We start from the raw sequence: 16,923 nt of genomic DNA, 5'->3' as shown, positions 1-16,923 counted from the left end.
GTGATAAGAGACCTTGGGACACAGGTGGACAGTAGTCTCTCTTTTGATAATCACATCACCACAGTAGCCAGGAAATCCTTCTATGTGGCACACCTCATCACAAAAGGTTTCATCCAGGAAAAAAGAGGTCATTGTTCCCCTCTACTCATCACTAATTAGACCCATTATAGAGTACAATTCCCCTTTTGGTATGTACCTCACAAGACATCTACAACAACTGGAAAGGCCGCAGAAATACCTCACAAGGAGGATTACCGGCCGCAAACAGATGCCCTACACAGACCATCTCAAAAAAGAATCCAACTTTACTCCAGCGCATATCGCCTATTCAGAGGTGATCTATGCCTTACATACAAAGCTATGTCAAACCCAGGACTGTTGGACATGCTCCACTTAAAGAAATCCCAATCCCTCTGAGCTACACGCTCTAGGGACCTAAACCTTGTCACCACAATAAACAGAACATGCTGGAGAGATAGAGTTCTGTCCCAGAGAATTCCCATACTCTGGAGCAAACTACATATCTATATCAAACAAAGCTCCTCATTAGCACTCTTCAAGAAAAATCTTGATGATTAGATGGGAAATAGGAAATTCACCCCAGGGATCACCTCTGTGGCTTTGCTCGACAGGAGCACAGGAAAATAATTTTCTTGGGTGGCGAAAGACAGGGTACCTTTTTGGCTAGGCTTATATAGGCCCTAGGGCCAATAGCCTAGTACCTACCTATGAAACTATATGTATTGCCAATAAATAACTGAAAATATGAACTCTCATTGCAGGATGAACATAATATGTATTAGATTTACTGCACATTATGAAATACCTGAGCTTGATTTATAAGTACGCACATTCTTAGTTTCTGTGAAGCTTATTTCTCACCTTGGGTTCTTCTGTTTAGCATAAACATTTGATAGTGGACATAACACAGTAGTCTTTTGCTTTCCATAGTAATATTGTAAAATGCTTTGCAGTTAAACAAATGCATATTTTTTATAATATGGCAATGTTAGTAAGTTTCAAATATTACTATTTTTCACTTTACTGCTTTGTTTTACCTACTATAATGATGGTCAGGTGTATGCCTTCAGGAAACTGTCAACATAGTTTGCCTTAGGCTAATGAACACATACTGGAAACATTAGGTCACAGCCCTTAAGGCTAAATAATACACCTGATACACTTGTAATAGGTGACTCTATCGTCAGGCATACTGACGTCCCGCTCACCAGGCTGAACAAGGAGAAGGTCACAGTGAGCTGCCTGTCGGGCGCTAGGATCCGCCACATAACACAAGCACTCAGGTCACTCCAAGGCAAGTACAAATATGACTCAGTCATTGTCCATGCTGGTGTGAATGACCTGAGACGTACCTCCCTGGACTACATGAAAAGAGACATAGAGGAGCTCTCTGAGCATGTAGCCCAGGCCGGTATGACCCTGACCTTGAGTAGCATTTTACCCTCACCAAGAATGATGCCACAATATGAAGACAAGATGTTCAATTTCAACAATTGGCTTAAGTATTGGTGTCATTCAAAGGGGATCCAATGCCTGTCAGCCTGGGATGACATGCTCGACAAGCCAAGATGCTTCGCTAGGGATGGCTTGCACCTGTCACCCCTGGGCTTTCGGATATTGGCAAAGGCTCTTGCTACCCCCATAGTGCCTTTTTTTAGGCAAGGCTCAAAAGACAAACCCACCTCCATAGGTATCACAAGGGTTAAGAAACTAAGAGTAATGCTACTCAACGCCAGAAGTCTAAACCTCAAGATGCACGCACTCGAAACTCTCCTTAGCATGGAGAACATTGATATCTGTGCAGTAACAGAAACCTGGTTCAAGGCTCCTGAGAGCACCCCAGCACTACCAGGTTATACCTCATACCATGCTTTTCAGTCCCAAAACTTGGACCGAACCACAAAAAGAGGGGGAGTATCAATATTCGTCAAAGATACCCACACCTCCAGGTTGGTGGCACAGCACGAAGCATCAGAGACTATCCATGTGCAACTAACAGTGGGTAAAACTGCCTTCCAGTTTATAGCCTGCTACAGACCACCCTTCCAAACCCAGGAACCCCACTCAGTCTTCCTGAGAACACTGGAAAATATGAAGGTCTCTTCAAACACCATTATATTGGGTGACTTCAACTACCCAAACATAGACTGGGAACATTACTCTAGCTCCAACACCCTAGACCAAAGGTTCCTAGAATTTATAAACTCAAATGCTATGGAACAACTTGTTACCACTCCCACAAGAGGGGAAAACATACTGGACCTGATCATCACCAACATGGGGACTCTATGCTCCAGACCAGAAGTGTATCCCTCACTGGTAAGATCAGACCATAAACTAATCTCACTGGATATTCACATCCCGACCCCACCCCCTGCCCAGAAAACCACAGTGAAAAACTTCTCTAAAGCAAATTTCACACTCCTCAAAACTGAGGTGGAATCCTTCAAAGCCCCCGGGCCTGTGGAAAATACGGCCCAGACCGCAGAATTCTTTGTAAACGCATTCTATGAACACCTTCAGGAATGCATGGATAATGCAATCCCAAATAATACCAAGACCCAATCCTCCAAAGGCAGACGTCCTGTCTGGTGGACCCCAGCCATAAACAAACTATACAATAGAAGGAGGAATCTACTACATGGTAGAGCAAAATCCCAAAAAGGGAAGGCATCTCTGATCAGTATTAGCAAAAAACTACGTGCACTCATAAAATCGTCAGCTTAGAGAGAAAAATTGCACAGGACGCTAAGGATAATCACAAGGCTTTCTTTAGTTATGTTAGGAACCTGGGTGGGAATTCCCAGATATGCTCAGAATTAGTCCAAAATGACAAAAAATACACCGAACCCACAGACATTGCCAACATCCTAGCTGACAGGTTCAGCGCAAACTCCCCCCCCCCAACAAAAGGGCAAATATCTATCCCAGCAGAGTGCTGCCCCCCTGACATCTCAGATGCTCAGGTAAGAGCTGCCCTCTCCAAAGCAAAAAACACAGCATCAATGGGACCAGACGGTGTCCCGGGCTGCGTCCTACATGAACTCCAAGAAAAGCTAAACCCAAACATAAAACTACTGTTCAATCTCAGCCTTACTACAGGGTATGTACCCAAAGAGTGGCGTACAGCAACAGTGGTCCCTCTCCACAAAGATGGTGCCTCAACGGATCCTGGAAACTATCGCCCCATAAGCCTGACTAGCTTGGTCTACAAAGCTATGGAAAGGATCATCATGGACCTCATAAATAAAGATATTGGGGACCTACAGAGACTGGACCCTACCCAGTTTGGGTTTGTTAAGGGCAGATCCTGCCTCTTAAACCTGATAGATTTCTTTGAAACAGTCACCAAGGCCATTGACGAGGGGAAGGTGGTCCACACAGCCTACCTGGACCTCGCAAAAGCCTTCGATACAATACCCCACTCTGGAATTATAGATAAGCTCACCAGCTTAAATATAAACCCCTATGTCACTAGATGGGTTGCAAACTGGCTCAAGGACAGAACCCACATGGTTAGAATTGCTGGTGCCATGTCAGACTCCAAACCAGTTACAAGTGGCATCCCACAAGGCTCAGTCCTGGGACCTCTGTTGTTTGGTATATATTTCTTGGAGGTACAGGCCAACACGGAAGGACTGTGACTGTCCAAGTTCGCAGATGACTGCAAACTGGGCGCAATAATCGACTCTCCAGCCGACACAAGCATCTTCCAAAAGGGCCTCATAGAAACAGACAACTGGTGCCAGAGCCATGGCCTCAAGCTAAATGCCAAAAAGTGTATAGTCATCCCCTTTGGCAAAAATAAAGTGCCCACAAATTACCACATAGGTGGCAATCCATTAAGTACAGAAGAAGTAATTAGGGACCTGGGGACCCAAGTTGATAGCAATCTCTCATTTGACAACCACGTGGCCAAAGTGGTTAGAAAAACATTTTATATCGCCCACCTAATCATGAAGGGATTCATATCTAGATCAGGGGAGGTCATCGTGCCTCTTTACTCATCCCTCATCAGGCCCATAATTGAGTACAATGCCCCTTTTGGGATGTACCTTACCAGACACCTGCAGCAACTGGAAAGACCCCAAAAGTACCTCACCAAGAGGATCAAAGGGCTCAAACAGATGCCATATGCTGCCCGGTTAAAGAAACTCCAGCTCTACTCAGTGGCATACCATCTGCTCAGAGGCAATCTGTGCCTGATGTATAAAGCCATGTCCAACCCGGAATTAACAGACATGCTGCACGTCAGAAAATCCAAATCCCATCGAGCTACGCGCTTGAGAGACTTGAACCTCAGCACTGAAATAAATAGGACATGCTGGAGGGACAGATTCATAACCCAGAGGCTCCCTTCACTCTGGAATAAAACCCCAGTCCAGGTTAGGCAGAGTCCCTCATTGACTCTCTTCAAGAGGAATCTTGATGAGTGGATGGGAGATCGTAGGTTTACCCTGGGTATCACTACTGTGTCACTGTTAGACAGAGGCACAGTATACTAACCTCGAAAAAGGGCATAGCAAAATTAATTTAAAATGGGTGGCGAAAGCCAAACACACTCTGGCTAGGCTTATAAATGCCCTAGGGCAGATAGCCTAGTATGAACCTATGAACCTATTAGAAAACCAAAATGGTAAATTATTTTGCTGTTCTCTTGGCATATGCAGAACTTTTACAATTAAGAATATAATACAGCAAAGTTCTAAATAGTACATGACAAATATAAACCATCATATAATATACAGGAATGATTATTTCACATGGTGATTGCTCTTTTAGCCCACAGCATGTGGCTTATACCAAAACCTTAAGCATGGCTTTAAAATAATCGACAGGTCATATTTATATCAGTGACCTGACTTTCTTGCATTGGTGACAAGACAGACTTGCATCTGTGTCAGACTTATATAACATTGCCCAGGATATACAGCAATGCCTATCTATACTAATTTGTGTTTTATAATTGTACTTTTGAAGTTTTATCAGTAATTTGAATTTTCTGACTAACTTCTGGAATCTTGACTTAAGATATGCACATTTCTTGACTTAGCCGATATTCCAAATTGCAGGGAGAATCCTATCCCCTCAAACGTGTCTGCACTTGCACACATGCACATACATTTATGCTTCTTTCACACAAGAGAAAGCAAGGGAACTGTCTCACACCCAAGACACGCTGAAGTATGTATACACTTTTCAGCATTACTAAGGGGGAAAGGTAAACATTTTAAATGACAGCAGGGTTGCTGTGACAGATACAGCAGATATATCCCAGCAAATTTAGTTCTTTTCAAAATGTAAAATCATGACATTTTAGCCTGATGCCATTTAAACCTCAAGAAATTTTAATATACTGCAGAAATCCCACTTTCTTCATACCTGGCCTCAGCACAATGTGGACATCCACACTGCTATCTGTACTGTCACAGGATTTATACATACATAATTTTATATTCATTTGAATACTGACTGACTGAATCTGCTAATTAACACCTGACAGACAGGGTTACCACCTGTCCCACTTTGCGAGGGACAGTCCCTCTTTGGGCAGTTGTGTCCTGCAAAAAAACTGTAAAAATGGCAAATGTCCTGAGATTTTAGGAAAAAATTATTTCCTATATTTTATGTAATAGTTGCATAAAACAGTTATTCTGTATCTGAAACACCTATATGTTATAAGAAACAGAATAAGCAACTAAAATGCTAAAAGAATAAGCTTTTATTTAGGCAAAAAAGTGAAGTGCTGGCCTTTGTACTGGCCATGGGTATGTTTTGACCTGCAATATCTGACGTTTGTACCAAAAATGTCCCACTTTGGGCATTTGAAAAGGTGGCAGCCCTACTGACAGACATTTATTTGGTACCTTTCATTTAGCCTTAATCTGGCTTTCTTATTTATATATTTTTTCTTTTATTCTTATCTATATTTCTGTAAGCCAGAACACAACATAATATTTACTCAGGAAGAGCATTTACACTATGCCAGTGCCACTAAAAAGAGCCCCCCAGACTTTTAAAGAAAATTGTCTTGTTATCTTACTGGAGGGTCCAGATGATGTTTGCAATTTCTGAGTCCCCATACGATGACTGACATTATATGTTCATAGGAGGTTACTAGACTAATGGACCTAGGGCTCCTACAAGCCTAGACAAGTTCAACCATTGTTCCCTTAAGGGTCCAGAGATATGGTATATATTATAAGTAGATCTAAATCAGCACCAACTACCTGTATCCAAGAGGGACAGAGGTGAAACCCTAGGGGTAAATTTGCAGTTTCCCAACCAATCAGCTAAGTTACACTTAAAAGGGGTTAATGAGGGGCTCATTTTAACCTGTACTGAAAGTTTATTTCAGAGGAGATGTATCTGTCTCTCTAGCAAGTCTTGTTGATGTCACATGCTAGGTTAAGGTCCCTAGAACGAGTGACTTATTTACCATTTGAATTATGAATAAGCAGCATTTCCATTAAGGCAGGATTAGAGGTTGCTCTGTATGGAAGGCACAGGTCACCTCTGAATAGTCTATATGATACAAAGTACAGTGACAGTGATTTCAGTCTGTCCACATAAGACATGTGCTGAAGACCCTGTATTTTCTTTGTGAGGAACCTTTGAAGTCTCGGCAGTTACTGCAGGTGCCTGTTTAGGTACATATCAAAAGGCAGCATTAGACTCTATTACTGGCCTGATGAAGGAAGCGTACAGGGGGGGGGGGGTTATAATCTCTTTTTTTCTGGAAGCTATGTCCTTGGTTATGAAGTGAGCAACAGAGAAAGTCTTCCTTACCATCATAGAGACATGGTGATCAGAAGTAAGGTTGCTGTCAACCTGTGTGCCCAAATCTCTCACTACTGATTTAGAGCTTAGGGTGTTGTTATTAATATGGTAATCTGTAAGGACATCACTTTTGCCAAAGGAGACAATAATGCATTTTTTTGCACTGAGTTTAAGACCATGACTTTGGCAGCAATCATTGGCTTGCGTAAGTCCTTCTTGTAGAATAGATTCATAATATAGATGCAGCAATAAGAAAAGCAGATGACATTCTGTTTTTCTAATAATCTGTGATTCAGTGAAATGGGTTTCAGTCAACTGGGTTTTTAGTTAAATGGGTTTTCAGTCAAATTCTTTCAGACATTTGATTTTCAATCAAGTACAGTTCGGTCAAATGATAGTAAACCTAGTAAAAAAAAGTATGATTACACATTTGGCCTTGTAGAAACACTGAATTTGCATCTAAGAGAAGTTACATAGTACATACGTAAACATATACAGATATTAAAAAATCAGGAAACTCACATTTTAGCTGTACTCTGCAAATCACAAATAAACATTGCTTGTAGGTGATCTTAAAGAAATGGCCTTATATAAAAGATGTATTTGATGATACTGGAATAGCTGCATTAAAACATCTGGTATCACTATGCTTTATTTCCTCTAGATCTTTGGTCTTGGAATTTGTACTACCACAAATGTAGTTTGGGACAAACTAAGTTGTCCTGGTCCCACGAACAGGGGTAAAGGGGTGGGGGTTGGTATAGAAGTTAGGAATTAATTGGAGTCTTTGCATGTAGGTTAGATAGTGGGACTGTAGTGGTGAAACTGTTAAAGAGAAAGGGAGAGGTTAAGGGAAGTGATGTAGGGGAAGGAGGGACTTATAACAGGATTAAGTGGTAAGGATTAAAGGAAGTAGGTACATTTTGGAAGGAGGTATGGAGGTGTGATGTGGCCTTTCTAGAGTTGATGCCTATATGGGCAGCTTCTGTTGTGTGGAAGGAGCATTTGAGGGACAAATGAGTAGTTTTTCATTCGGACAATATGGCTGTGGTGAGGGTATTACAAAAGAAGATGGCTAAGTCGGGCTTGTTGTTGTTGGTATTACGTAAATTGGTTTTGCAGAGACTCTTAATACATTTTTCCTTTACAGGAGTGCATGTGCCTGGTGTAAAGAATGAGATTGCTGATAGCTTGTCCTGATTTCAGTTTTGCAGGTTTCGAGGGTTGGCTCCACAGGTGGAGGAAGTGCCAGAAACCCTGCTGGAGGAGATGTGGAATCTTGTGGCGAGGTAGCCATTCGGTTGGTGTTGCATTCCTGGACTCCGTTAATCAGTTTGTTTTGCAGTTGCCAGAAGAGAAGGGGGTGTGGTCGGAGGAATTACTGTTGTGATATGTAACTCATGCTTGGGGGAGAGGCAAGGCTTTGCAGATGGTCAAGGTGGATTTGGCTGCTATTAGCATTTTTGCTAAGGTAGTGGGGTTGCAAGATTTCACCAAGTCTTGGATGTTAGGGTGAATGTTGAGGGGTTGGGGGAGAGTGGTGGTGGAATGTAGGGACATTCAATGGCTGCTTACAAGGATTATATTGAAAGTTTTGTTGAGAGGGTTAGGGTTCTTACAAGGGGGGTCTTTGGATTACTTCATGTGGGTCACGTTGTGTACATGGTTATATTTTGGTGCCTTCCGTCTTTCTGAGTTGTTAGGTTCGTTATGTTGGAAGGATTATCATAAGTGAGGGAGAGGTTACTATTGCATTAAGGAAGAGTAAGACAGATCAATTGGGTAGGGGATGCTTGGTGGTGATTAACCCTGACAGGAATCCTAGCCTTTGTACAGTAACGTTGGCTAAAGAATTCATGAGGAGGCAGAAGGGGAGTGTAGATTAGTTAATTTTTTGTTCAATGGATAGGAAGGTGGTGTCGAGTAGTAGATTCATATATTATGTGAGGAGGGTTTTACGTTGCATGGGATTTCCAGCGGACAGGTTTGCAGCTCACTCTTTTAGGATTGGTAGGGCTTCAGATTTAGCTAGACAGGGTAGTTCCATTGAAGTGACTAAGAGATTGGGGAGGTGGTCTTTAAATGCATTTTTATCATATATTAGATAAAGTCGTTGTCCTGATTAATGAGTTTCTTTTCTTTTCTTTTAGTGAAGCATATTATCATCTTGGGGCATTCGTATATGCATTGGGTGGAGAAGCATGCATTAGTCAGGGAAGATGGGATAAATTTGGGTTTATCACATTTAGGGTGGTCAATGACTTGGCATGGGGTTAGGGGTCTTAGGTGGGATAGGTCACTGCATGAATTCGAGAAGGTTAAATTGAAGGTGGGATGTCCTTGTATATTAGTAATTCATTTGGGGGGGGGGGGGCAATGATTTGGCATTCTTTCCAAAAAGTGATTAGTGGATATTATTCTTTGGGACTTGCTGAGATTACAGGCATTGTACGCGGGTATGAAAATTGTTTGGTCTGAGTTGGTTCCTCATTTGTGTTGGAGGAATGCTTATAGTTATAGGGTGATTGAAAGGGTCAGGAGGTTCATCAATCAGAGACTGGCTAGGCAGTTAAGAATTTTGGGGATGCATACCATTGAACATAGAGATTTTGGGGATGGAGAGGAGGTCTGGTATCAAATGGATGAGGTCCATCTTAATGAGGTAGGATTGGATCTGTTTAATCTGCATTTGAAGCTCTTTTTAGAGGGTATGGTTGGTGCTAGGGTTTAGGAAGGGGAACAGCCTGGGGACCAGGCTGGTAGCGGAGAAGAGGGACAGGATTGTCCTCTTCTGTCCCCCCTCTAAGGAAGGTGGTTATTCATTGGTTAATGATTGGTCAGGAGGTGAGCAGGTACGCTGCCTATTTAAGTGTGCTGGGTGAGTAGGTACTCTGCCCCAGTGGAGGAGGTATCAGGGTGAGTAGGTACGCTGCCCCAAGGTATATTCATCCAGGGTGAGTAGTTGCGCTGCCCTGAGATTGTTGCTGATGAAGTTAATTGATGTTGTTTTGCGTGCATAAATTCAATAATATTCAATAAAGGTCATCAAATGGCTTTATGTGTTTGCTGTGGTTTATTTAAAGGGGGGCCGGGACAAATAGAAGCTTTCTAAGTTTTCGGCTATCTTAAGCAGAGACAGACAGAAAAATAATATGGCTGCAATTGTGATAAGGAATCCAGTCAGAGTTTACAAAACTGTAAGTAATAATTAGCACACAATACAATTTTTGATAAACTAGTTGTAAACAACTTATTCTGTGTCATGAGACATGCAACTCTGACCAGTCAAATGTATTATAAAATTACTTTTTATGTAATGATGGGGTTTGAAATCACATTTCCACTACACATGTAAACCTCTGTTCTTATATCACCCCCTTGTGAAAGATGTAATTCTGTTTATAGACTGGCAGAGCTCACTCTACCAACATGTGTCAGTAACTAGTATACAACAAAAGGCCAGCAATAAATGGTCCTGAAGTATAAAACAATTATAACCAATACGTAAGCATGGCTTAAAATAATCCTTTATTAAACAGACCGGTTTCGGCAACCAATGCCTTCTTCAGTGTATCAAGATGATAAAAAAGTGACCCAAAACTCCCAACTATTTATAGACAAACCCCACCTATGAGATTGATGGAAAATACCACCAATGAATACTAAAAGAAAAAGATGCCAAAATTTAAACAACTTATAATCAAAATAAATAAATGCAACCATGTCTGGATAGAATATCACATATATAAAAACAAATTGTACATAAAAAAGAAAAATAAATATAAAAAAACCAACACATTAAGCTGATGCAAATCCAGATTCCAGAAAAATAAATACATATGAATGTAATAAGGACATATATCATGTAAACTGTCATGACCATAAAGAACCTCACATAACAAAGCCTAAAAATAACAAATAAATGTTCCAACAGAAAATATGTGGTTAACAAATGATGATATGTCCAAATTAGGAAATGTGTACTTCATCAAATATTCCAATAATATTCCTTCCAATATATGTACATGTACATGTAGCATGTACATGTGCCTTTTGTTCTTCTCCCTTGGACCCAATATGACACATTGAGAAACTGTGAAAAAATATAAGAAATAGAAAATAAACATACAGATTAACTATTAACATGTAATATGCATATACTATGTTAATAGAAATCCATAAAGTAAAAAAGCATGCCCAGATCAATGTATATGAAAAAAGGGAACATGAAATGTACCAACCTAAATGTTTAAATTTATAAGTGGTCATTTACTCCTGGAGGAAATAGGGCACCCAATGTGATGATCCAATGTTGTTCCTTGCGAGTAAGTATTTTGTGCCATCCCTGGGGATTGCTACTATCACCCAGGATTCTATCTATAATCATGAAAGAGAATTGTGCATCAGGGTGTTTCAGAATATGTGTTTCAGAATATGCTGATACAAGGCATTAGTTTCCTTCTTAGTTTTGATGTCCGATCTGTGTTCATTGATGCGTGTTCTGAGTGGTCTAGATATTTGGCCTACATAAAAGGCTTGACACCGACAAGTTGCCAAATAGACCACACAACTACTGCTACAGTTACCAAATACTCTGCATTGGTACACCTTACTGGTATTATGGCTTGTAAATTCCTTAATTTTATTAACTTGTTTGCAGGAACCACAATGGCCACAAGGGAATGTACCCACTAATACACCCCCTGACATAGTAAGTTGTTGATGTATCACTCCCCCACTTTCTATATGTTTGAAATGTGAAAATAAAGAACCAAGAGTTTTGCCTTTCCTGTAAGAGAAACGGCACTGTTGATCCAAAATTAACCTCAAATGTTCATTGGCCATCAGAATATTCCAATGTCTATTAATAATACCCTTGATAGCATTGGAGTTTCTGCCAAAGGTAGTGACAGACCGGATGGTATCTTCGGAACAGTCCCTAGTTTGAGATTGATATTGTAATAAAGTTTTTCTCTCAATGTTGTTAGTCCAACTCCATGCAGTTAGAATGTCTTGATGTCTATATCCCCTGTTGGCAAACCTATGGTAAAGATCCAAGCTATCCCTATCAAAATCACCCTGTGTCGAGCTCAGGCATTTAATACGCACAAATTGAGACTTAGGGATGTTGCGGATGGTGTGGCGTGGTTGCATGCTGGAAGCATGCAACAAGGTGTTATATTGAGGGTATTTGCGATAAGTTCTCGTGTTCAATGTATGATCTGTATTTCTAGTAATGGTAACATCCAAAAAATTGATACTTTGAAGATCATATGTTATCATAAACTCAGTCCCCCAAACATTCTAATTAAGGTATTTAATAAATTCCTGCAAATACCTAGCATCTGCCCGCCACACCATCCAGCAATCATCCAAGTACCTGCGCCAAATGTTTATTTCCACAAGATAGATATTGTGTAATGGATCATAGATCATGCATTCCTCAAAGAATGCCATGAAAAGATCTGCATAAATGGGAGCAAAGGATGCTCCCATGGCCGTACCTTGCAATTGCCAATAGCATTGCCCTTGGAAATAAAATACATTCTTATTAAGGACATGTTCCATCATGCATATAAGCAGCGTATTAAACCCAGGGGAATATAAAGCAGTCCTATCCAACCAATATTATAGGGCCTGTAAGTCAGCCCAGTGTGGAATGCTGGTATATAAGGCCTTAACATCCAGTGAACACATGAGCCATCCAGGCTCAAGTTGACAGTCCTGTATGATCTGTAAAAATTGAGTCATGTCCTGCAGTCTTGCCCTGACAAAACACAACAATGGTTTTAGATATTGGGTAAGAAAGGCAGATAAAGGCTCCGTCAGGGACCCAATACCTGATACAATTGGTCTCCCAGGCTGGTGGCAGAGAAGAGGGACAGGATTGTCCTCTTCTGTTCCCCCTCTAAGGAAGGTGGTTATTCATTGGTTAATGATTGGTCAGGAGGTGAGCAGGTACGCTGCCTATTTAAGTGTGCTGGGTGAGTAGGTACGCTGCCCCAGTGGAGGAGGTATCAGGGTGAGTAGGTACGCTGCCCCAAGGTATATTCATCCAGGGTGAGAAGTTACGCTGCCCTGAGATTGTTGCTGATGAAGTTAATTGATGTTGTTTTGCGTGCATAAGTTCATTGTTCAATAATATTCAATAAAGGTCGTCAAATGGCTTTATGTGTTTGGTGTGGTTTATTTAAAGGGGGGCCGGGACAAATAGAAGCTTTCTAAGTTTTCGGCTATCTGAAGCAGAGACAGACAGAAAAATAATATGACTGCAATTGTGATAAGGAATCCAGTCAGAGTTTACAAAACTGTAAGTAATAATTAGCACACAATACAATTTTTGATAAACTAGTTGTAACCAACTTATTCTGTGTCATGAGACATGCAACTCTGACCAGTCAAATGTATTATAAAATTACTTTTTATGTAATGATGGGGTTTGAAATCACATTTCCACTAAACCGGTAAACCTCTGTTTTTATATAACCCCCTTGTGAAAGATGTAATTCTGTTTATAGACTGGCAGAGCTCACTCTACCAACATGTGTCAGTAACTAGTATACCTTTGGTTCTCAGGAAATCAACAGACTCGCCTATGCTGGGGTCTTAAGGAATGTTTCTGTCTGAGCTTCCTAGACAACATATTAATAGTTAGTTGTGTACCTCAGTCTCAAAGTGAAACTTTTACTTTTTCACCTACACCTGCACCCTCTATATTAGCCTGTAAAGATAGTTATCTGGCATAGGAGAATGTCCCGATAAGGTATCCAGAAGACCCCACAGCCACTTTTAGCACTCCAAGCTATGTCTTAGTTATAGGTGACCCCTGACCATATAGTGCAATGTATTGATGCTCCTCTCACTAGGCTGGACAAAGGGTAACAGTCATCTGTCTCCCTGATATCATTCAGAATGTTAATAGGACCCTTAGATCTCACAACCCTAAGTACAAATATGGCCTTGTGGTTGACCATGTGGGAGTAGTTGTCCTTAAATACTAATTTCTGGGGAGATCTACAGACACATGTTTGAACATGTGTCTGAGTCAGGAAAGGTGCTAGTCTTGAGCCATATCTTGCTATGTTCAACAATGATGGCACATCCAAAGATAAAATAATTTGCTATAACAGTTGTCCCAGTAATTGGTGTCATTGTAGGGGGGATACAATGTATGTCAGCAAGGGAAGTGATAGTTGACAGTCTGGTCTACTTTGCTGGGGTTGGACTATACTTCTCCTCCTGCTACTCCCATAGTATTTTGTTTATGCAGTGCTTCCTAAACATACTGACATAACAAATTCAAACCCAACCCACAATAAGGTGTCACTGTTCAGTGCTAGGATTCTAACAAAATGATCTTAAGGTCTTCCTGTCCCTTTAGCACATGCACATTGGTGTAATTACTGAAATGTGGCTTCACTGTACTGAAAACACTACCTCTGTACCTGGATTTAGCACTCCAAGGTCTTCTGGTAGCAATGGAGGAATATCTGTGTTCATCTGTAACCCCATTATCTTGCACCAAATCCTCCATGATACCAACTCACAGCACCTGATAATTCTGTTTTCACTTAATATGACTAATTACCATATTATCACAAGCTACAGATTCCCATCAGTGTCCTCTGTCGACCATGGTATCTACCAATATTAATTAGAGAGGTTACCCATTAAACCTAATAAAATAGTCTTATGTGAGTTAAACTTCCAGACTACTAGCTGGAAAACATATACAATGAATACAAATATGCTCTGCTGTTCCTACTCCTCCCTACTAGAGGTTCCAACCTCATTTATGTTATTCTTGCAACTATTCCTCCAGTCCCTAAGTGCCAATTCCTCCATAACCAAATCTGACCACCACACCACCATCTCCTTACTTTGAACTAGTTCTTGTGTTCCAATGAACTCTTCTGCTTTCAAGGACTTCTGTAGGGCTAACCTCTTATCATTTATTGACAACCTGTAAAACCTTAAAAGCTCTGCCTTTGCCGAAGACTCAGCTGCCAAGGTCATGACATGCACTACAGAATCCTAATCTCAGATGGATTCCTGCACTGTGTTTTCTGTCCCTGTCTGTCAGAAAATAAATAAACATTCTACAATAGGAGGAAAAATAACTCACCTTATACAGTAAATCCCATTAGTCCCACTGTAAGAAGGATCTGAAACTTGCTAGTAAGGATCTCAGATATACTATCAAAAACTGTAAAGCAAGTTTTGAATTGAGTGCTGCATCCATCTATTCAACAATCCATCCATCCACAGCCCAATTTTCCCATTGTTGCACATGGGGTGGGGGTGTCAGTTCAACAGTGACTGTTGTCTAGAGACAGGGTTTACAACACTGAGTGGCTAGCCCTACTGTGGCTGTTTTTCCAAACACTCACACCTACAGCCAATTTAGAATGTCCAATCATCCTTCTGCATGACTTTGGAATGTGGGCAGAAATCAGAGTACCCAGAGGAAGCCCATGCAAACACAGGGAAGCCATACAGACTCCATACAGAAGGCACTACAGCCAAGAATCAAGCTGGCTAACCTGTTGCTGAGAGGTGACAATGCTGTCTGCTGCACCACTGTGCCACCCAAAGTGCTACATTCACCTCTAAATATGATCTCAAGGACTTTTTAAATCTTTTAAGACACTTAGATGGAGCATCCACAATTGTACAGGTTCATAGGCTCGTACTAGGCTATCTGCCCTAGGGCATTTATAAGCCTAGCTAGAGTGTGTGTGGCTTTCGCCACCCCTTGGGATGAGAATACTATGCCCATTTAGGGTTTAGTTTACTGTGCCTCTGTCTAGTAGTGACACAGAGATGACCCCCGGGGTAAACCTACGATCTCCCATCCACTTGTCAAGATTTCTCTTGAAGAGAGTTAGTGAGGGGCTCTGCCTAACATGGACTGGGATTCTGTTCCAGAGTGTAGGGAGCCTCTGGGTTATGAATCTGTCCCTCCAGCACATCCTATTTATTTCTGTGTTGAGGTTCAAATCTCTTGCTCTCGTGGCTTTGATGGATTTGGATTTTCTGAGGTGGAGCATGTCCATTAATTCCGGATTGGACATGGCCTTGTACGTCAGGCATAGATCACCTCTGAGTAGGCGGTATGCATCTGAATAGAGCTGGAGTTTCTTCAGCCGGGCAGCATATGACATATGTTTGAGACCCTTTATCCTCTTGGTGAGGAACTTTTGGGGTCTTTCCAACTGCTGCAGGAGTCGGGTAAGATACATCCCAAATGGGGCATTGTATTCAATCATGGGCCTGATAAGAGAAGTGTACAGGGGCACAATGACATCTTTTGATCTAGATGTGACTCCCTTCAAGATAAGGTGGGCAATATAGAAGGTCTTCCTAACCACCTTGGCAATGTGAGTGTCAAATGAGAGGTTACTGTCAACTTGGGTCCCTAGGTCCCTGATTACCTCTTCTGTACTTAATGTATTACCACCTATGTGGTAATTTGTGGGTACCTTGTTTTTCCCAAAGGGTATGACTATACATTTTTTGGCGTTCAGTTTAAGGCCATGGCTCTGGCACCAATTATCCGTTTCTATGAGGCGTCTCTGAAGGATGCTTGTGTCCGCTGGAGTATCAATTATGGCACCCAGTTTGCAGTCATCTGTGAACTTTGTCAGCCACAATCCTCCTATGTTTGCTTGCACCTCGGAAAAATAAATGCCGAACAACAGGGGTCCCAGGACTGAGCCCTGTGGGACACCGCTTGTGACTGGCTTAGAGTCTGACATGGCTCCAGCAATTCTGACCTTGTGGGTTCTGTCCTAGAGCCAGTTTGCAACCCATGTTGTGACATATGGGTTTACATTTAAGCTGATGAGTTTGTCTATGATGCCCATGTGGGGTATTGTGTCGAAGGCTTTTGCAAGGTCAAGGTAGGCTGTGTGAACTGCCTTACCCTCATCAATGGCCTTAGTGACTGTTTCAAAAAAGTCGACCAAGTTCAAAAGGCAGGATCTGCCCTTGACAAAGCCAAATTGGGTAGGATCCAATGTCTGTAGGTCCCCAATGTCTTTGTTTATGAGTTCCATAATGATCCTTTCCATAGCTTTGCAGACCAGGCTCATCAAGCTTATGGGGCGGTAATTTCCAGGG

Source organism: Protopterus annectens, chromosome 3.part0 (genome assembly GCF_019279795.1).
Source record: "Protopterus annectens isolate FY-2018-M chromosome 3.part0, PAN1.0, whole genome shotgun sequence".
Classification (NCBI taxonomy): domain Eukaryota; kingdom Metazoa; phylum Chordata; order Ceratodontiformes; family Protopteridae; genus Protopterus; species Protopterus annectens.
Note: the sequence above shows the minus strand (reverse complement) of the source record.